Raw genomic sequence first — 22982 nt, 5'->3', positions numbered from 1 at the left:
TGGCCTCCAACTCTGAGGGTCAGCTACTTCCATTCGCGATGTCGCAAATCTTCTAATTTTCAAATGCCTTTATTTGCACATATTTCCTTTTTAGTTTGTTTAAAAACATTTTCTTTTTTTTATAATAATTTAATTTTAGTTGTCCATATGACATGTTTAATGCCACCAGATTAAAGGTCATTTTGATACATTTGACATAACTTTGATTTAGGATGACAAGATTAAAATGTTTTCTTATTTTGTTAAACTTTATGCCAAATCAAACTAGGTCATATTTTAATGGAGGGAGCAGTTATTACCAGTTATTAGACTTGATAGTTCGATATTCTAGTACGATGACTTTCAGTTTTCGAGTTGTAATAGTTTAAAATTTAACATATTTTATCTATTTCAAATAGAGACTTTATTATGTCGTGCTTAATTTTTTTGACTAAAATGATAAATGAATGCATGAATTAGGTTGTAAGTATTGGTTCGCCATCCAGGGATTAGTGTGAGTGTAAGTCATGATAATATGGATCGTCACAAGTGTCGACGGTACTAGCTCGATGCAAACCTTTCTTAGGGACGTCATAACTAGGTCCAAAAATTTCTTGATATCTTAGAAAATAAATCATCATTATACATCATGTTCGCATAAATTCTAATAATAATATGGGAATATGAGTGTTGGGAAAAGAAAGAGACTAGAAAAAATAAGTCTGACAACGGTTGAGCTATTGTCTCTCACTATAGTAAAGACCCTCACTATTGCAAAAGAATTTTTTTTATAGATATGCCCGCTATGACAAATGATCATCCCCATAGTAGATTCTGTTATGGTTAAGACCTTTTGTTATAGTGATAATTGTCTTCTTCGCTGAACTCTAAGCCTTCCATATAGGATTCAATATTTTTTTCCCTAAATTTGACAAATTTCTTGTAAATCTAGTCCTAACCTAGAATAAAATACTCCTAACAAGGTTCTTATAACCAATTTGTCAAAAATCAAACCCTAGATGACCACCAAAGTTCATAACAAGATTTTCTATAACTACCCACTTTGTTGAATGATTCTTACCATATTTTTAACTAATTCGAGGTAATCAATAAATGATTTTGTTACGTTTATTTTAGAAGTATGATTTAATTTAGTCTAGTTCTAGAGAAAAAATCTTTTTCAACGAAAACCATATACCCCATAACCCCTATTTTGCATGGTTTGTAAACATAAAAATTGTGGAAAATAGCATGTACAATACAATATGTGATTGAATGAGTAGTTTGCCTTAAAAACGAGTAAGATGAATAGTTGGAGAGAGATTTTTTTATTTTGAGTTGGAAAATGAGGCGACTAAGAGGAAAATGTGAATGGTTTGTTTTCCTCACTTTGAACTGAAAATTTCTTCTAAGCGAAGGTATAACTATAGTGGAACTTTGTGATATTGAATATATTCACTATAGCAAAGGATTCGTGTTATCAAAAGCCTCCACACATCAGTATCTTGCTTTTTGAGAGACTTGGTCCTTTCCTATTTTCTTGAGTCGTTTGTTTCAATTCTTGATAATGTTTTTGTAATTATAGTTTCAAGATGAACCCTTTCAAAAAGTTTGGTCATGTTATTATTTCCCCCTTTATCTTGAAGTCCAACCATCAGTATGATATAAATTCTTGTGTACTCATCTCGTTGTCTACTCTATTTTGCACAAACAATTATTTATTAGACATCTGATATAACAACTAATTTGTTGCTACTTGGGAGTACGCTGAAAAATTGGGTACTTTTTAATTTTGGGGCTACTTGAATTTTTTTTATTGTCAATTTAAACTTTATTGGTGAACAACTTTCTCTATACCGAATGAGTGTCACTATAGCGAAGACCTTATAGCAAAGGTTAGTAAAATAGTGACTTTGGAGGGTTTTTAAGAAAAATTCATTGGGGCTTTATTTAAGCCGTCCTAGGGATTATTTGTGATAGAGGAGAAATCAAAAGAGAGGAAAGACAAGAAAATATTCCTTGCAAGTCTACCCAAAGCCTTCCTCCAAATTCTTCACCAAGACATCGGGCAATCAAGCAAAAGTCCAAAATCATGAAAATTGAGGGAAACTACTCATATTTAAAGTAGGTTATGATTTACTCACCTCTAGACTTGTTTAATGACGTGTTTGGCATCATGGGGTTTATAAGGATAACCTAAGTAGGCCTACGAGCATCAAAATTGGGTGTTGAACTTAAAAATAACTATGATTGTTTTAACTTTTGAGTAATATGATTGAATGAGATTTTGGAATATTACATAAGGTTAAAGGCTAAAATCAACTAATAACATATTGGAAGTGGTCTCTATATATCAAATTTGGTGGTTGTGATTATGATATGGTGGTTTACAAAAATTATGATAATGAAAAGATTGGTATTGATCTTGAAACTTTGAGGGTGGTAACAAGAGTGTTGTAAACTATGGGTTGTCAATATTTGTTAAGTAAGAAAGGCAGAATATCTATAAACTAGGGTTAAAGAGAGGTTGATAAATTAGGAGAATCATAAAATAGTTAACAAAGTGATTAATCCTGAAAATTATTCTTGAGTCAGTAATTAGGAGGAGTGCAATAACGTATGTTATGGTTTACTTAGAGTTAGATATTGCTTAGTTGTTAATATTAATGAGAGTTGTATTGCATGTTGATTGGTCTTCATACATAGTTTTTTTTGTTTTTTTTTAAAATTAAGTGTTGTTGGTAAGATTTAACATGCAAACTGTGGAATTGATTATTCATTGATATATATTGTGAAGTTGTAATAAGTTTTGATGTGATGATAGTATGAATGATGTTATTGTGGTTATGCTTGACGTGTTTCGCTTAGAGGAAATTGGAGAGTGCATAATAAAATATGCAGATGTACTGAGTATATAACCAATATTAGGATGAAGAGTTACTCTAGTTTGATGTGAGATTACATAAGAGCATATTGTTTGGGATTGAATACCATGTATGTATGGTATATGTACACCTAGGTTTCCAATAGCTCATGACTAGTTGGTCAAGACTAAGATCCTTTAGCATATGTGCACAAATGAGAATGAGACTAATGATTTTAAGAGGTATTGTTGGTGATTCCTAGAAAGTGCAATAACTATGCAACACTAGGATGGATATGAATTTCATTTGACTTGTTGTATTTTCACAAATGTATTTGAAATGACTTGTTGCATCTTGAAAAATGTTTGAATTGGATTGTTACATATTGACACGTAGTTTAAATTGACTTATTCAATTTTGATAAGTATGTGATAATTTACGTTGATGAGTTATATTGATTTATGGTATTGTTCAGAGCTTCATAATTTTACATCGCTAGTTAAGGCCTAATATTGTTAAAAGAATAGTATACATTTAACTCTTGCAAATAAATTCCTCCTACGAATACTAAGTGTGGTTGAACTACATAATATATATATATATATATATATATATATATATATATATATATATATATATATATATATATATATATATATATATATATTGTCATCTAGGTAGGTTATTGGAGATTAAATAAGTGAGTAGAAATAATTTGACGAATATTTCAATTTCACAAACAAACTCTAGGGCATTCGTATATCACAATGATTATGCACTTTAGACCAGAATATATACTATAAAGTATAGATTTCATCTAACTCAATAATATATGATCACAAGAATATGTCTATTATCAATTTCAACTCATTATTTCTAACCTGGGGAAAAAGAGTGAATGGTTGAAACAACAAAGAATGTATATAACTAAATTTTAGACTTACCTTTAACGTTTGATGTAGTGAAAAATAAGAGAAAAATATTCTGAGACAGACGAGTGTAGAAGTGAGGAAATGAAAAAAAAAGAGGTATATGACTTTATTAAATCAACTGAGTCAGGTTGATCCGATGAGCTTTTATAGATTTTTTTTGTACACATTTTGGGCAAGATGTAGGGCCTATCACCAAAAAATGGGTCTAAGCCGCGAATGACCTCTAAAGTTTTCCCACATTTGCAGTGCATGCTCAACGTGGGACTAGGTCTGTGTCACAAAAGTCAGTGCACAGAATGTGGATCTATGCCTCCTACTGTGCTATTTGGTAGGACTCAACTTCCTCCAACTTGTTTCCTTTAATGGGAATTTTCCATTATCTTGGCACCTAATAACTACAAAACACTTATATAGTTGCAACAGAGGTGGGTTTCCTCTCACAAAGCACCTTAACTTTGATCATGATACACCATTTTTTCTGTATCTTTCTTATTTTTAAATCCTACACAATCACTTTCACTTCTCTGAGCTAAATGCACATTGACAAGGCCATGTGTGTAGAAAGTTGATGATCTAGAGGAGGAATGCGACTAAATCTCGTCTAAACAAAAATTGAAGCATAGCACCGGAAGAGTGGTGGAGATGAATATTAACAGAAGGAAATAGGAAACCCTATTTTTAGGGGCAAAGTTTGAAGAACTCAATCACTTTTGGATTTAGTTTGTATATTTTCCTATTTTAGGCTTATTATTTTTGGTTGGCATACATTATGACCAGATTAACTCTATGTTAAATTCTATGAAGTATTTTAATACTTCACTAAAGTTGACATCAGTGTATCCATGTTTCGACAAATACTATACATAATCATGGTTGTATTATCTATCAATTTGATTAGTTCTCTAAGTTATTTATCTAAATTCCCTAAAGATTCATTGACCTAGACACACCCCTTCTATTGGTAGATCATCTAGTTTTTGGGAGTTATAAAGGTACTTCTTTTGCCTTCCCTCAGAACATTTACCTATAACTCAAGTAGATCTCAATATGTAGTTTTGTTTTGCTTATACTGAATTTATCTACTAAACTGCATTGCTCACTTCTTTATGTACCCAGCTTCTGGACCTGATTACAGCTTCTCAAATGCTTGAGGGGACGGTGGTTTTATTTATTGGGAGAATGTTGCATGGTAAGTTTGATTTTTTATATTAAATTGTAAGGTAATCATGTCTCGTGTTCTCAAGCAACATTTAGCAAACATGATTGTTAAAGTGACCTGACCATTCTACATCTGTTATCCTATTACTAATGTGTACTCTTGTGTGGATTGTCTGCAGAACGGCAGTTAATGCATATAAGAACAAAACTGAAGGTCGATGATATGTTTATACATCCTTAAATTTTAATTCAGTAACAGGAGATGTTGACTATCAAATACCCCAACCCCATCCTCCTAAAACTCTTAGGTGTTATCGACCAATGGTACACAAACTTATTTATGGATACATATTCAATACAGGTGTTAGGGTAAACAAAGACAAGTAAAGGTTTTATATAATGTAGCTAGCTCTATATGTGGTTATCAAATTTGTTTGGAAGTATCTATTAGTATAAAGAATTGAACAAAACGAGTAATTTATTAAAGCTAAGTTCTTTTCCTTCATTATCTGGAAGCATTTCATATCTTGTCAGTTTGAAATATGTTAGTCTACTTTTCCTAGGACAAATAGCAATGAACACTAAGCGCTTGACTAAGTTTACTTGTTTTTTCATGGTTTGAACTCCTTGAGAATTTGATCAAGTGACAACATTCATGTTTTCAGCATTCTCTATCTAGCTTTGATAGCTTTAGATACTTGTGGTCAACTGACTTGATATTTGTTATTTCTCAAAATCACATTGTTCTTGATAGGGAAAAACATATTTGTATGAGATTACTGTATTTGCTCTAACATTTGAAATTTTCTGCACAGATTAGTAGCGGAGCTTGTTCACTCCTAAGGATTGTTACTCACAACGGCCGACCTCATTAACTCCAAATTTTAGTTATGCATATGTCCTCATGAGTATTAGTCGTTAGTAAGTTTGATTGTTTATTTGCCAAAGGATTGCAACACAATGCTAGAATATCCAATCTTTAGAGTAAACAAATATGTAAATGTCTTATTGTCTGTCGAAATTAATGTTAGTTGAGAACGTCTTGCTTGATCTTCTCTTTGAAAATTACAGAAAGCCTAATATTTAAGCACAAAAAGTTTGGGGGATGGACCATTGTCCCTTGATGACTTTGTTACTCTTTGATTTTTGTCAGCAGTACTTTTAGGGAGTAAGTTAGCATCAGCACGAAGAAGTATGGCCATCAACAAGCAAGCAAATATTTTTCTTCTGCCACATCCTTGCCCCAAGAGCTGCAAGTTTGTTAGTTCTGGCTACTCCAAGAAACAGTGCCTCAGATGAGTCCATCATTTAGGGGAACTAAATAGAGTACTAGTAGTAGTAACTAAGACTATTAGGTCCTTGTTTCTAAGCATAAGTTGAAGAGGCTGTTTTTTTGCCTCAATCGAATTACTCTTCATGTGGATGGATATTGATATTAGAGATCTTTAAGCAATCACTTTCTAAGTGTTGGCTATATAAGACATGTTTCTCGATGTTTATTTGAAATATATAGCTTCAATTTAATTATTAGTTAATTTTCTGTTTTAGATCACTTGTATATTTAATTATGTGATTATATATTGAATATATGCAATTCGAAAGTGTTGTTTTAGGACGTCCACTAAAGTTACAGTTTGTAAGTTTTGCTCTAGATGAGATATAAATCTACATTTATAAGTTTTGCTCTAGATGACATATAAAAGGCAACACTTTTGAAGTGTGACCAATAACACTGCAAAGGCAACACTTTTAAGTGTAGCATAATAAAAAATAGATGTCGCTAATGCATCAACACAAAGTGTGCCCTTATACTTCTTTGTATATGCTTTATAAGTGTAACCAAAGATGGCGAAACTTAAAAAGTGTTGCCTAATATCAAGGTTACGCTTCCTTAGGACACCCCCTAAAAAGTGTTTCTTAAAGTCCAAAACTGTAGCCTTTTATCAAAGGCCACACTTTTTTCTAGTTTAGGCTACACTTCAGTGTGGTGGCCGTAGGCCTAAAATAATGACAAACTTATCGATATCTTGGCTATTAGCATTTTATTTTTTGATTCTTATTAATAAAGCAGAATCTCCTACAAAATTAAAATCACAGTTTTCCTCTCATATAGCGCTTAATAAAGCAGAATCTCCTACAAAATTACAATCACAGTTTTCCTCTCATATAGCGCTTGATTTAAGATCAAGGAATGACTAAAGTCGATGTTCAAGACAATCTCTTTTATTTTCTACCATTACGAGCAATTTTTCTTTTCTTCTTCATCTTGAGGGGCCTTCCCTCTTCATTTTCTCTAGCTTCCTCTTTTCCCTTCTGCTTTATAACTTAAATTGAGTCATTTGACTACTTACTCATGCTTCCTTAACACCTTGAGCAATCAACCATACTAACTCTTTATAATTTCGCTCTCAATCTTGGCCACCTCTATGATTCAGCGTATATTGTTTTAGTGTGAAGGTGTGAAGATTTACAGAATTTGAAAGTCATGTCTTTATTGTTGACCCACATTTTCATCTGGTTGGATCTCAATCAATAAGTTTTCCCCCTTACTGCTAGGAATGGACACTCCGATGTGACTAAAATCTAGAATTATACAAAAAAAAGGTAGTAATTACAAACTTACCTACTCTAATGAGAACGTCTTAAATAAATTACGTTTGTAGCAACACATGACTTATTAGCGAATAATAGAGTGAGAATGGTAGGATGCAACTTTCCATTTTCGTGTATCTTAAAACCTATAGGAGATTTATAGTTACCCCTAAATTACATAGTGCATATTTATTACAACTTTCACCAACTTATATATATTGGAAAAACTAAAGATATGTGTTCCCATATATTGAAATTCAAATAGATAATCCACTATCGACTCATTCAAGTGTGTTCATTGTGCAAAATAGATGAATCTATTCGTCTGTTAAAGTTTGTTATCCCAATTAGAAGAATTTCACCCTAAGTCCTTTCGACACTTGAGTTTGGATATAATTTGTTCATCGTCATAGGTATCATGATATTAGATAGGAGTAGGTAGCCAAAAATCCATGCTAATAATTCTTTTTCTAAACATAAGTTCTTTTGTCAAGTAAGTCAAAATACAAGTTAGTTCTTATGTTTGTAATCATTAAAAAGAAAATATTTACGATATAACCTTAATGCACAACAATCACACCTTCATGTAAAGATTTTTGTGTGAAGGTTGCATCATCCTTATCCCTACTTTAGGTTCCATAACTCTAGTTATATGATTAAGATACTCATAATTAATTGCGAGAAATAAAAGATACCAATGTAAGCAATAATCATTACACTGGAAAAAAAAAGATAAACTTTATATAATTGCAATACTTGCGAAAATCTCTTGTGATTGCAATAATAATTATTATGAAAATTGTGAACTAATGTTAACAATGACTTTGTAAAAGAATAGTTTCTTTGAGTAGTTTGTAACAAGGAACAATAACCCTTATTCTCTATTTGCAAAGTGTAATCTTGAAAAGTTGTTAATGTGGTCTATTTATAGTGGTAGAAAAATCCCACTAATTATAGTTAGACTCAACCTTGATTGTATTAAAAAAATTCTACAGATACACTAATGTGTGTCGCAAACCCCATTGTGGAACATGAATTTTGCACAAGGAGGGATATCCCCAAGCTCTATCTGCTTTCTAAATACGGGACAAGTCTCTAAATTGATCTCACCAATAGGTGCAACATTAAGTCCAACATGTAGTGCATGCCCTGCGATGGGACCACCTTGTTTACCCTTTTTTTTACTTCAGTTTAATCTAGGGGGGTTCACTTTGGGTTTTATTCCTTCATGTGGACTTGAAAAGTTACAAAATTTTCAGGATGTCCTACATTTTAGAGCTTGTTTTCCATTGTTGGTGGGAGCCCAAAAACACTTATTTTAAGAAAAAAAATAGGTGTTTGGCAAACTCTAAAATATTTTTAAATAGAAGAAAAAGCAGTTTTTCTACTACTGGGAAGAAGCTATAAAATTTTATTTTTTTAAAAAAAGTAGAAGCAAAAAATAATTTTTTCAAGACTATAATGTCCCTCCCCTCATAATGATAGTGTGTTAGGTTTTGGGAGTGACAACTAGAAACATTGTCGTTAGAAACCTAGTTCATAAAAGCCATTGAGTCATGGCCTTGCTGGTCGTTGGCCAATCTCCTCCGATGGAGGTTGTGCCAATTGCACATTGATAACAGAGGATCCTTTGAAGAAGAATTATGCAAACACATTAAAACCAATTCAACCGCAACATAAACCTATCCCACTGAAACAAAATAGCTTATTTACAAGGGGAGCAAAGGATAGTGTGGGAAGAAGAAGAGGTGAATCAAATGATTATCAGTGAAGATCTGTAGTATGTTGTAGTAGGAAAAATTTCCTACGAGTGGCCTGATATTCAAGATCTGAGACGTCTTATTCCGAAAAAATGGGAGTTAAAAGGGGAGGTAAACATTGGGTTGTTAAGCAATAAATATATTCTTATTAGGGAAACAAGATTGGATGATTATGTGAATATCTAATCCAAACCGCAATTTTATATCCTTGATTTGATCCAGAGGAGGAGACATGAATGTCAATAGCCTGGATATCCTTTCTAGCATTGCCACCAATTTTTTTGGAAAAGAAGCGGTGTTCTCTTTAGCATCGGCAGTTGGCAAACCATTGCATGTGAATTTGGCTACCCAGAATAAAACTAGACCGAGTAATGCAAGGGTCAAAGTACAAGTTGATCTACTTGGGGAATTTCCAAACGGAATCAATCTTAGTATGAAGATGAAAACAGGAGAAGTGAAAGAGAAGTGGTACGCATCAACTATGACTATGTGCCTAAGTATTGCAAGTCTTGTAAGCCTTAATGGCATAATGAGAAGGAATGTTTTATCATTCATCCAGAACTTTACCCAAAAGAGGAGAACAAAAAAGAAAGGACACTAGATAATACAAATAATGAGGGTGCAAATAGGGTCATAACAAATAAATCACAAAAGAGTAGGGGGTAGAAGGAACAACTAAGGAGGACTGCGGCAAAACAAAAAAAGTGGAAGCGGTAACTTTCCATGAGCAGATAAGAAAAAATTATGACAATGGGTGATAAAAACCATACAAGAGCAGGGTGGAACAATGATGGAATCCTAGGCCACAAGTACAAGAACATGTGACATCCTAGGCCACAAGTACAAGATCATGTGACAATAAGAGATAACAAATTCGAGGCACTAGAAGATACAACAATAGAGGAAAAGGCAGATCAAGGGTTAGGGGAAGTGATCAAGAGAAAGGACAAGAACACCATCAAGTGGAGCATAGGATCCAATAAAAAATGCAAATAGCATAACGCCAAAAGTTCAATGAATAACAATGGTGACCTAGCAAAAGAATTTGAGCAATCAAAAGACACTCCGGAAAAAAAAACTTGAGCAGGTGCATCAGAGTGATGAATTTGACATTGAAGCAATTCTTGAACTTCCGAGAGATGAAGAGGGACAGATTATGGATCTGATTGATGAAAAAGAAGATAAATAGGTATACAATATAGAAACATCTACCTCGAAGGAAATTAGTGATAAATAAAATTCAGACGAAGATGAAAGTATTGATATTAATGTAGAATTTGAGAGTAAATATGGAGATTTGTCACCACGATAAATTGACAATTTTAAAAGAAAAATGCAGAAGAATACAAGGTAGGTTCTACCTTAATCACAAATAAATACAATTAGTAAGAAAGGGTCGTCTTTTACATCTGATTAATGATTAATAAGTCCAGCTTTTGGAATATCATGTCTGTTGGGACTCAAAAATCTTTTGAGCGACTAGTAGATCTCCATAAAAAACATCATTACTCATACATTGCTATATTAGAACCTTTTAAGAACCCTAGTGAATTGGAAGCCTATATGAGGAAGTTAGGTCTTCCTAATGCTAAGGTGAATAGTTCATCAAAAATTTGGATCTTCTAGGAAGACAATTGGGTGGAGAAAGGTTCAACAGGTTTTATACAACAATAAACAATGCAAAATTCCAACACAGAGGTAGGGATGCGTGTTTCAGGGAAACAATTGTATATGCACGATGTAATGCCATAGAACGACTAGAATCATGGGATGATTTGGAGCATATTGCTACTAAATTTAGTAGTCCTTGGCTGGTAGGCGGCGATTTCAATACCATTTTAGATAAGTTAGAGAAGTTAGGTGGTTTGCTAGTGACAATAATGGAAACAACTAACTTTACTGCTTGTATTAGTGCTTGCGCATCAAATGAGTTGAAATTCGTAGGTAGTTGCTACACTTGGTGGAATGGATGAATTGAAATGATTGTATATTTAAGCGGATAGATAGAGTCTTGGGAAACAATGAATTCATGAAATTACTACCTAATAGTGAGGTGCATCATTTGATTAGAGAGGGTTCTAATCATGCTCCATTACATGTGATTGGTAATGATTCTCAAGAACAGGTGGTAAAACCATTTCGATTCTTGAATTTCTGGACTAAGCATAGTGAGTTCATGAAGATAGTCGAGGAAAGCTGGTATGAAGAAATAATAGGAACACCATTCTATATAATCCATGCCAAATTGAAGAAGACTAAAACTGCATTGTCCAAATGGAGCAAGAAGACCTTTGGGAATATTTTCAAAGAAATTGTCAGGTGAGAAGATGTGGTGAAGGAAAATGAAGTACACTTTGAAATGTCGCGTCCTGCAGAAAATATGAGCTCACTCAGCAAGGTGAAATTCTACCTTCATATTGAAAAAGAATACTGGAAGCAAAAATCATGTATGAAATGGTTCACAGATGGAGATAAGAACACAAAATTCTTTCATGCTTATGTGAAAGGAAGAAGGATAAAGCTTCATGTCAAGGAAATTCAAACTGTAAATGTAGATGTAATAAATAATCCGCAACATATAGAAGAAGAATCGGGCAAAGTGTTTAAGGAACAGTTCAAGGAGACCTCTGAAGAGAGCACTTTCGAATTGATCCAAAGTATACCTATTCACAGAATAGGAGAATGAGGGTATGGTACAAATGTCATCCAAAGTGTCACGATCGGGAGCATCCCCTAGAAGTAACATGGAGTACTTGACCTCACATAGGTCTCATACAAGACCATAGTCATCATTCATTGCATTGTTAGGTAAATTTAGCGGAAAATTTAAAAATTTCATAGCACATCATAGGCTAGAATCATCACTTCATATATATACAAAAAATAAATCATAATACATAGTTAGACTCTAAGTCTCTTTTTCCATCTTAGACTCAACATCAATAGAGTAGAATAGGGACACGATCCTTATCAATATAACATATAACTAAGCTATTACATAAATTTAAATAAAAAACTTTGACATAGGAAATCCTTGAATCATAAGGATCCCTTTCTTGAGCTTGGGAAACACATATCAAGCCCTTCACTTTAGAGACATCCTTTAAGCGTCCATAACCAACACTTTGTGTAAAAAGTGAAGAAGAATGGTGTTAGTACGAAAATGCACTAAATATGGCAACTATGCAAAAGCATGCATTAAAGGAGGACATTTGGTTAGAAAACCATGCATCATGTTTTTTTAGTAAATCTTCATAAAACCTTTATACAATAAGCTCAACATAGCTCATACACTTCAAATGGGCATATACACTATTCATAATGTCATATAAAGCCACATAATTCATTTAAGGGACATTTATCATATTCATAGTATTACCTTCACCTTACTGTAAGTCCTTATCCCAAGTAACACTCTAGCAACACTTGGTGCAATGTATGAATAATGTCCCATTTCACTACTTGCACTCAACCATCACCTTAAGGACACCAAGGTAAACATTCACATAGCCTTCATTAACACCCAACACCTATACACATACATAGAGTCATAACATATCATGACAATACAAGCTTCACATATAAGACCCATTCCAAGACAACGTGCAAGTCAACACTACCAATAACATCATAAGAGGCAATAGTGGACAATAGCATGCATTGAACTTCACTCTATAAAGACATCATAAGACCTTACTCTTAATCTCAATTTAAGCCTACTAGTGCAATGCACATGTGAAGTACTATGACCTCACACATACTTAGTAAACTCACAAAGAGACCACAAGCATATCATTCACTTCATACATCATCAAGACAAGTATAGAAAACTTCATTCATGCCAAGTAAAACCTTCAACATATTGTAAATAAGACCAACATTATGCATATAAGGTAAGACCTCATCATAAAGACACATTAGGACGCATACAAGCATATTATCATACAATTAGGTCAATGCCATAATATCATGCGTATAAGTCAGATACATATTGAACACCTTCCTAGATATCCCTTCAAGAGCTACTTGGGCAATCCATAGGTAAAGTATCATACCCTCACCTACACTAAGCAACTTCACTTAGGTTATCCTATTTAGGGCTCATTACATCATTTCCATTGTCCATTTTATTTTGGGAAATCCTAGCCTTAACCGATAATAAGACCATATGAGTTAACTGTGGAGTTTGGTATCATCCCTTCACACCAAAAAGAGGGTATCTTACTTGCCAAGGTAAGACATGAATAATCATTCTAGCATATTATGTGGATCCACTAGCTAGGTCTTATAGGGCAATACAGTTATATAACTAAGAGATATGTATTGGACCCTCTCCATGCCCATTAGTATTGGAGTCCTCATCTCATGAGAAACCATGGGTGAATCTTTCTCCAAGGGAAGTCAACACCTCATGTGGACCCATAGGTGAAATCTTCTTCCACAGAAAGTCAACACCTTATGAGAAACCATTGGTGAACAAGCCTTCCTTATTAGGAAGGGGAACCTCTCTCATTTGGTCAAGTTCACTCAATGCTAATCTAACTTCCCTTTATTGAAAAGCCTCTATTAAAATTATTTTCATAAAATAGGCTTTAGGAGGATTAACCCCTTATATGCTTAGTTCATAAGTTATAGATGAGAAGTATCCTTTCATCAACCTCAATCATGTGAGAAAACCTTTTACCTGGACATAGTATATTCAAGCATAGTCTAGTTTAGATTACAATTGAGAAATACTTTAAAAAGACCCTCTTTGTACTAGATCATCGTGTATATTTCATCATGCATTCATTCATGTGTGTGTACATGTTCATATATGAGGAAACCTTTCACATACTACATTTAGACACTACACAGATTCATACTCATCAAATCATATACTTTACATCATATCATATACTTTTATGTTAATAGCTTAATTCATCCATTCATATTCATGTATATATAGTAATCATCATAGGAAGTATTCTATTAAGGTAGACATGTGCAATATATAGACAAAGGCCCATACCATTTCCCACACTAGTACACCTATCAAGTCTACCTAGTTAAGATACATTTCATGCTTCATGGACACATACTTTACATGCATAGTAGTAGACATTAGTGCATATGATAATTAACCTTTCATTAAACAACATGAACCTATACTACTTATAAGCATGCATGAGGTATGTGTACATTAGACAACATGATCACATAATGGATATCAACATACAATTGAGTCATCCACTCTCTTAAGACCACAATCCACATTTATGCGTAGAGCACACACCACAATATAGCATAGGAGACAAGACAACTTCAACATTTGCATTCCAGACCCCTAACATTAGCTATGATCACACATTCATATAGGGGTACATAGACTAGGGGTTATTCACCATTAGAACTTCATAATTAGAAGCACATAGACCAAACCTAACACTAAGAACTCCATTCAATTGACATCAAGTGATTAATGTAACCTAGATCATGAACTAGCATTGGGACTAGGCATATAACTTTGCATTGTATGATCATCATAACCACACATTCATAACACAATTGCCTTCAAGGCCATGATCACATCACATATAGAATGACAAGGAAGTAAACACCGCCACTATAAATGGACCATACCACACAATGTCATACAAGGCCAATTCATCTAGCTATTCTATAGAAAGTAGAAGTAAAGCAATCTTACTAATTCACCAAGCTTTGATCACCATTGATCAAAACTTATGAGTCATCAATAATTCATGTATAAGGTAGAAGATAAAATTACATTAACATAAGCAATAGTATCAATAATCAATTTACCATAATTGAATCACGCTACAATCAATCTCACAATAACCACAATATAGGCTAAATTGAGAAATTCGGAGGATCATAAGTTCATCATGAAATTGGATTGAAAATCATATTCAAAACAGTATATAATCAACAATTCATCATAAGAATGCTTTTGAAATCATTTTTAGAAAGAACCCATGGCTAGATTGGAAGATATGAAGTTTTGGTCATGAATTCTCTTTGAAAACCTCTAAAGGAGCTCTCTATATGAGTGGATATCTAAAGATGAACGATCACCATACCTAATTATAGGATAAAATCATGAAAAATTGATGAATAAAGCTTAACAATCCATCACCATGGTTGTTCTTGAGCTTCACTCCAATGGAGGTTTCTAAAGAGGTTTTTGTTTTGAGAGGGAAGTCTTATTTTTGAAGAATGAATTGGGAATGTGGATTTCATGTTATTAATCAACTTAGTATACCCAAAAATACATAAAATAACCTTCTATATTCAATTTAGGATGTGGGGTGAATTTCCCAATTCACCCTTACTTGGCAGCGTGCATGCTGCAGATTGTAGGCTCAAACGACGGAGGCAAGACGATGGGGCATCGATGGAGTGATGGGCCGTCTTGCACTCTGTCGATGGTGAATGAGACTGTCATTTGGGGGCGTAATCTCACACTGCTAAGTGTTGAGCTACACCCCCTATTGACTGGGCGTCGTCTCATGCACGGAGCATCGACCTTGGCTCGTCGATTGACATTGTCAAGGCAGTGTCTAGGCAGTCTTTGAGTCTTTCTCAAGGACCCCTTGGTGTTCCTTGGGGAGTCGTGCCCAAAATTTTCCACATAAATGCAATCATTTACAAGTTAAGTACCTCTCACATCAATTTCAACCATAACAAACACGTAAAACATGCCAAGACACACTAAGACACACATGCACGTCTCAAAGCTAACTTTCGAACGTCATCGGATGTTCTTGGACATTTGACCTCCAAATTACTTCAAATCAAGTATGCATACTGAAAAACACTTAATTAACATATTTTAAACTTTTTTAGACACATGTGAGGATCTAAGCACCTTATTTCATTTTGAGAGACCTTACACGAAGAAAAAGTGAAATAAATGGTATTCTCATCAAATGGAGATAGTGCGAGTGGACATGATAGTTTCTCAAGTCAATTCTTCCAATCTTGTTGGGAAATAACTGACAATGATATTACAAACATGGTGAAGGCTTTATTTTCTGGACAAGCGTTACCCATGTATGTTACTCATACCAACCTGGTGCTTATTCCAAAGAAGGAGGTAAAGACATTTGGAGACGTGAGGCCTATTAGCTTAAGTACATTCACAAAAAAGATTATCTTACGACTGATTCATAAAAGAATGGTGAAAGTGTTGCCCAAAATTATCTCCCTTAATCACTCACACTTTGTGAATGGAAGGAGCATCAACGAGAATGTATTGCTCGTGTAAGAGATTATTCATTATATTAGCATGAGAAACAAGTTATATAATTTAGTGGTCAAGCTTGATATGGCAATGGCATACGATGTGGAAGTTCCTTGTAAGGGTGCTAAGATGCTTTGGTTTCTCAGAATGGATTATTGATATGATAGTGAGATTAATAAGTAGCAACTGGTATACAAATTTGATGAATCTGCAGTCATATGGTTCTTCCAATCATCTAGAGGTCTAAAACAAGGATACCCTTTATCTCCTACACTTCGTAATTATTGCAGAAGTTTTGGCAAGGAATCTAAATAATTTATATGAAGAACGGGATTTCATAGGCCATATGACATGCCTAAGTGGATCCCAAGAATAAACCATCTTTCATATGATTATGATACCATATTTTTTATTCGGGACATGGAGGATCAATGAAGAAAATGATGAAGGTACTGCAAGAGTATGAAATGGAGTCCGGACATATGATTAATCTAGATAAAAGCTTATTTATCTTCATGAAAAGACATCAGCGAGAGTGTGCAATCAAATTAAGAGATAATCGGCATAAAACAAGGCAATTTTCCATTTATATACCTTGGTTGCCCTATATTTTATCGTAGGAAGAATAAAATCCATTTTGAAGATTTGATCAAGAAGGTGATGAAATGGCTTAATTTATGATGAAATAAGTTGTTATCATTTGGGTCGTATATATATATATATATATATATATATATATATATATATATATATATTGATCACACATGTGCTGCAATCCATGCAGTGTATCTACTCTCACCTATGAACCATCTAACTGGTGTGATTTAGCAACTTCATAGAATTTTTGCTAAATTCTTTTGGGAAAATGCTATAGTATCTAGAAACAAAAATTGCATAACATGGGAAAATATGTGTTATCTGAAGGAGGAGGGAGGAATTGGTCTCAGATTTCTAAATGTAGTGTCTAATGCTTTATTTTCTAAGCTCTGGTGGAATATCATACTTTCTACATCATCCATGTGGGGTGAATACATGTGGAACAAATTGCAAAAATTTACATCCTATCATGTCTAAGGGACGTGGTGCTTCACACGTTTGGAAAAAATGCAAGGTAAAAGAGTAAATAGAGCAGAACATATTGTGGCAAATAAAATCAGGAAATTCCTACTTTTGGTTTGATAACTGGAGTACACAAGGGGCTTTATATTATACAGAAGGTGAAGGTGAAAAAGAACTGGAAGTCAGGAATTTTACAAGGGGATGAGAATGGGATAGACATAAACTAAGGGGTAAGCAATCTGAAAAAATGACAATATATACAGTGGAGAATATAGTTCCACCTGTTGATTGGCAAAGTAATGATATACCTTGGTGGATGGGGAATACCCAAGGCAACTTCATTGTGAAATCATCCTGAGAACTATTGAGATAGGGAAGATAAAAGAAGGAAGAAAATAACAAAATCTGGGCAACGGGAGTTCCATCCAAAGTAAATTTCTTCTTATGGAAGTCTTGGAGTAGAAAGATTTCCACATATGACAATTTATTAAAAAATTAAGATAAGTATTGTATCTAGATGTTGGTGTTGTGAGGAAAATACAGAAGAAACCATGTTCATCTATTCTAATAGCGCCCAAAGCTACTAAGCTATGGAGACAGTTTGCTGTTTTTGCAGGCATTGACATAGAAGAATGAATCTGAAACAACTCACAAACACATGGTGGAATATTCACACAACACCAAAGCTAGAGTCAGTATACTGAACTATGCCAACATTCATAATGTGGATTATATGGAAATGGAGAAATAATATCAAGCATGGAGGAAATGTGACTTTGAATAACATGATATGGAAAGTACAAGACATGATTAAAAAACTAATCAAAAGATTATACCCTTGGATGAAGATAGGAAAGGAGTGTTGGCCTCACATGATTGACTTATTGAAGGAATACAAACCAAGATTACACTGTTATTGTGTTACTTGGAAATTTCCAGCAAGGGATAGGGTGAAATGTTATATTGATGCGGTGTGTAAGGGAAATCTTGGGAAGAGCGCACTTGCTTTCTACATAAGGGATGAGTTTGGAGATCAGATATATGCTGCTGCTAGAGGAATAGGTATAGCCTCAAATACAGAATCAGAATCTATGGCTATTAAGGAAGCTTTGGGGTTTTGTTAATCCATTAATCTAACAGAAGTAACTATTGAAACAAACTCCCTCACGCTGAAAAGGATGATTCAGAGGGGATAGAAGGTACCATGGGAATTTTATCACGACCGAGGAGCACCCCCTAAACGTAACCGACGTCTTTGTCCTCAAAGAGGACTTGGACAAGCCCTTAGCATTTCGTCATAACATATCATAAGTCAAAAATGCAGAAAATTTATAACTTTTACATAGTAAAGTATACATAGACCTCTCGCATATCATATATGGAGTTTACATAGACTCTTCGCTTATTGAAGCTTACATAGACTTCTCGTTTAGACAACTTAATCAATACATAAGATATAGTCTAATACCACTGTCTCACATTAAACCATCTAAAGAGTATTACAACATTTGGGCATATCCCATACTTCAATACAATGAGCCGCATATAGGCTTACAACAATAGTCTCAAAAGTAAAGGAATGAATAAGTGTCTTTATACATAACAACTTCATAGCTAGAATAGTGAAATGGTAACATCCCCAAACATTTAGGACATATCAATAACTTGGGAAATAGTTCCAAGTCTTCTTGTAAAGTGGCCTCCTATACTTCAATGACCCCAACCTACATTGTTTAGGAAAAGAGAAAGAATATGGGTTAGTACAAACCACATGTGGTAAGTTTGGAAAATGCACATAAATCCTTGAAGACATGATTTTAAAGGGAAATTTTTTTCAAAACCATGCTAAGTCACTTTTAAAAGCCTTTATGCACAATTAAGAACATATACAAGCCATAGTCATAACATCACTTAAGACAAGTTCATATTCAACACAAAATCAACATCATCATAAAGTCAAGTCAACACGGATATCATCAACATAAGGTTATATCAACATGAATAGCTCCAACAGAAAGTCATAACAACAATTCATGTAATAGAGTTCATAATATCATAACATACAAGACCTTTACCAACAATCTCATTCCAAGCCTACAAGTGCAATGCTCATGTGAAGCCCCATAACCCCCCACAATCAAGTAACCAAGTAAAGAGATCATAAGTAATGCCTTTATCCATATATCATAATATCAACTACAGTCATCATCATATATAACAATTTAGACCAATAACATGTTCATCAATGAAATTAACATCATATAGGATCATCAACATGTAAAGTCAACATATGTATTTCATCCATATCATAAATGCATAACAACAACCTCCTAGGACTTCCCTCAAGGACAACTTATGCAATGTATAGGTAGAGTTCCATACCCCTACCTACACTAAGTAGAACTCCTCAAGTCACCCTAGTTAGTGTTTTCTTTATTACTTTCATTTTACTTTCTGGAACAATCGCCTTAACCGACAATAGACCATGTGAGCTAGACATGGAATCCGGTGTCATGAAACCCTACACCGAATGAAGGCGCTCTACTTGCCAAGGTATAACTAAAACATAAACATATCATTCTAGGTAGATCAGCTAGTATTCCTATAGGGGCAACATAGTTTTGTAACTAGGAGATATGTCTTGAACCCTTTACATGCCCATTAGCATTGGAGTTCTCATCTCATGAGAACATTGGTGAACCTCCCTTACATTGGGGAGTCAACACCTCTTATTGTCAAGTTCAGTCGGCTCTAAGCTAAAGTCCCTTTTGAAATGTCTTTAAGCCTTTCTTAATTATCATTTCTTAGTATAGGCCATAGGAGACTAACCTTTTGTATATCATGTCATTAGCTCATTAGGTATTGCATGATAATTTACTTTCATAAGAACCATTCATTTGTGATATCAACACATCATAATCATATCATAATAATGCACACGTGTGATTCATATTCAACCTACTATCATCATACCCTTAACATGATCTCACAATTCACATATTCAAGAAATTTTATCATAACCATAATATCATCATATTCTTAATCTAATCACATATACTACTTCAATTGAACATCATCATCAAGTATAAACCATCATCATTGAAGTAAAGAACTCAAGATCATAAAGTATTGCCACATAGCCTTCATAAGTCTCCTTCAAGATCTTACCATCGATCCAACCATATTCATCTATAAATTCACTCAATAAAATCATATAATAGTAATCTATACAAGAACTAAGTCAATTGTATCACCACTAATCAAATAAACCTCAATTCATAACCTAGAGTTAGGGAAAAAGGGTTCAATCATGAATTCTTCCATTACACTAGTTCAATGACTAAGAACTACAATGATTAACACATAAACAATAATAAGATATCAATAATAATCAAAGGAAATCAACATCAAATCTAATTGAAAAATCATTCACGAAATTGGAAGAAAACCCAACTTTAAGACTTCATTCAAAACCAATTTTGAAGAGCCTCTTGGGGAAAGAGATAGCAAGAGTGAATAGCTTCCATACCTTAGGATTCCTTAGAGTTCGATGGAGAAAAGATGAAGTCTTGAAGCCCTAGTGATCCTTGAAGCTTGGTCTTTAATGGGGTCATTGAATAGAGAGAGAAAGTAGAGAGAAGTTGGAGAGCATTGGGTTTAGGAATTATGGGGTGTTAAGTTGGTTTTAGACTTAGGGTAGCTTATACAGTCCTTAAAAACTTAATTTAATCACCCCTTAATCCTTAATTATTAATTAACTAATTAACTAATGAACACACTTAACTCTAAAACTTACAATGAAGTCAACCCTCAACCAACAAAACCTCGACCATGTTTCGTCATCCAAATGACGGCATGTCCTGCATGGGCATTGTTTGAGACATAGATTGGGTTTTTGGACCATTTTAAATAATAAACAAGTGTCAACCTACGAAGACATCGACGGAGCATCAATCAAACGATAGCTCGCCATTTGGCTCGTGATTGCACACTGTCCAAATGACAATTTTTGGGTCAAATGGACGAGGACCCTTAGAGTGGTCCTTGGGGAGTCGTACCCTGAAGTTTCAACCCTAAACACACTCTAATACATGTTTAACACCTTTCTAGCAAATTTCACTAAGTTTCGAATTTTAAAACCCCATGAAACATGCCAAGGCACACTAGCTCACATTTTACATTCTTTGGACGTCATGGTCGTTTCTTAACGCTTTGACTCTAACACTTCCTACTTAGTTTCAACACATTATTTTAGGCTTATAAATATTGTTTTGAGTTTTAGTTCATCATGTGAAGCTCTATACTAAGTCATGAACTTTCGAAAAGTTCCTAATTTAAAGAGAAAATAGAAGGCATATGAGTCCAAATGCAGTTAATATAAGGAAACATAAAACATATATTTAGAAAAGGAAATGTATTGGCAGATTTATTAGCTAATAAAGTTGTAGACACACAAGACACAAAGGAATATCACAGTTTTTACGAGCTACCAACAAATATAAGGAAACATATAAATATGGACAAGGCTTAGATACCAAACCTTAGGATTAGGACACGGTAAATAAACAAGCAACGAATCAGCAAAACAGAAGCAGAGGAAGAAAGAAGATACATTCGCACAATATAGAGAAGTATAAAAGCGATCACAATAGTTACATACCTAGCTAGCTCCCCTAGCTACCAAAAAATTTCATCAGAAAGAGTGGTTGTTTGGCATCCTACCATCAACATGAGCTTCAATTTCAATCCACCACCTGGAGACAACAAATTATTAGATTTGACAAAACACGGCTAGAAGGAATTGAAAAGGATGGATTCACTATAGGCTAAGGAAGAAATTGACAGAGTCATTCTAACAACAACCAAAGATGGAGCTTGATTGCAAAGTGCTATTTCCACCTCATTAGAAACGTCACATGAGGCAGCAAAAGCACATGACAGTACTGAGTACTCTTTAACTATGTTTCGTGATATCTAGATAATTAGGAAACTTTATTTGGACCCTGTTTTTCGTTTGTACGAAATTGGGTTTCTTTGTTTTGTGCTGATTGTTAACAAAATGAGTCCAGTTGTGGACCTAAGATTTTGTAAAAAAAAATGCCCCCCCCCTACACACACACACTTATATATCTCTTATTAATTAATAAAAGGGCAACTTTCACATATAGCAAATAAAGAATTCATATTTGTATGCTACAACAAAGTTTGCATAATTGCGCTCCATAGCAAACATAGAAACTGTATAATTCTCTATACATATATAGTTGAAGCAAATTGTATAAAACGAAGTGTATAAAACAAGAAAGAGAAAGACACTTGGGCAGAGAACTGTATAAAAATGAAGTGTATGAAACGAATTGTATTATTATAAGTGTATATAATGATTATATAC

This window comes from Solanum lycopersicum, chromosome 1, assembly GCF_036512215.1.
Source record: "Solanum lycopersicum chromosome 1, SLM_r2.1".
In the NCBI taxonomy this organism is placed as follows: domain Eukaryota; kingdom Viridiplantae; phylum Streptophyta; class Magnoliopsida; order Solanales; family Solanaceae; genus Solanum; species Solanum lycopersicum.
This window is presented reverse-complemented; position numbering follows the sequence as displayed.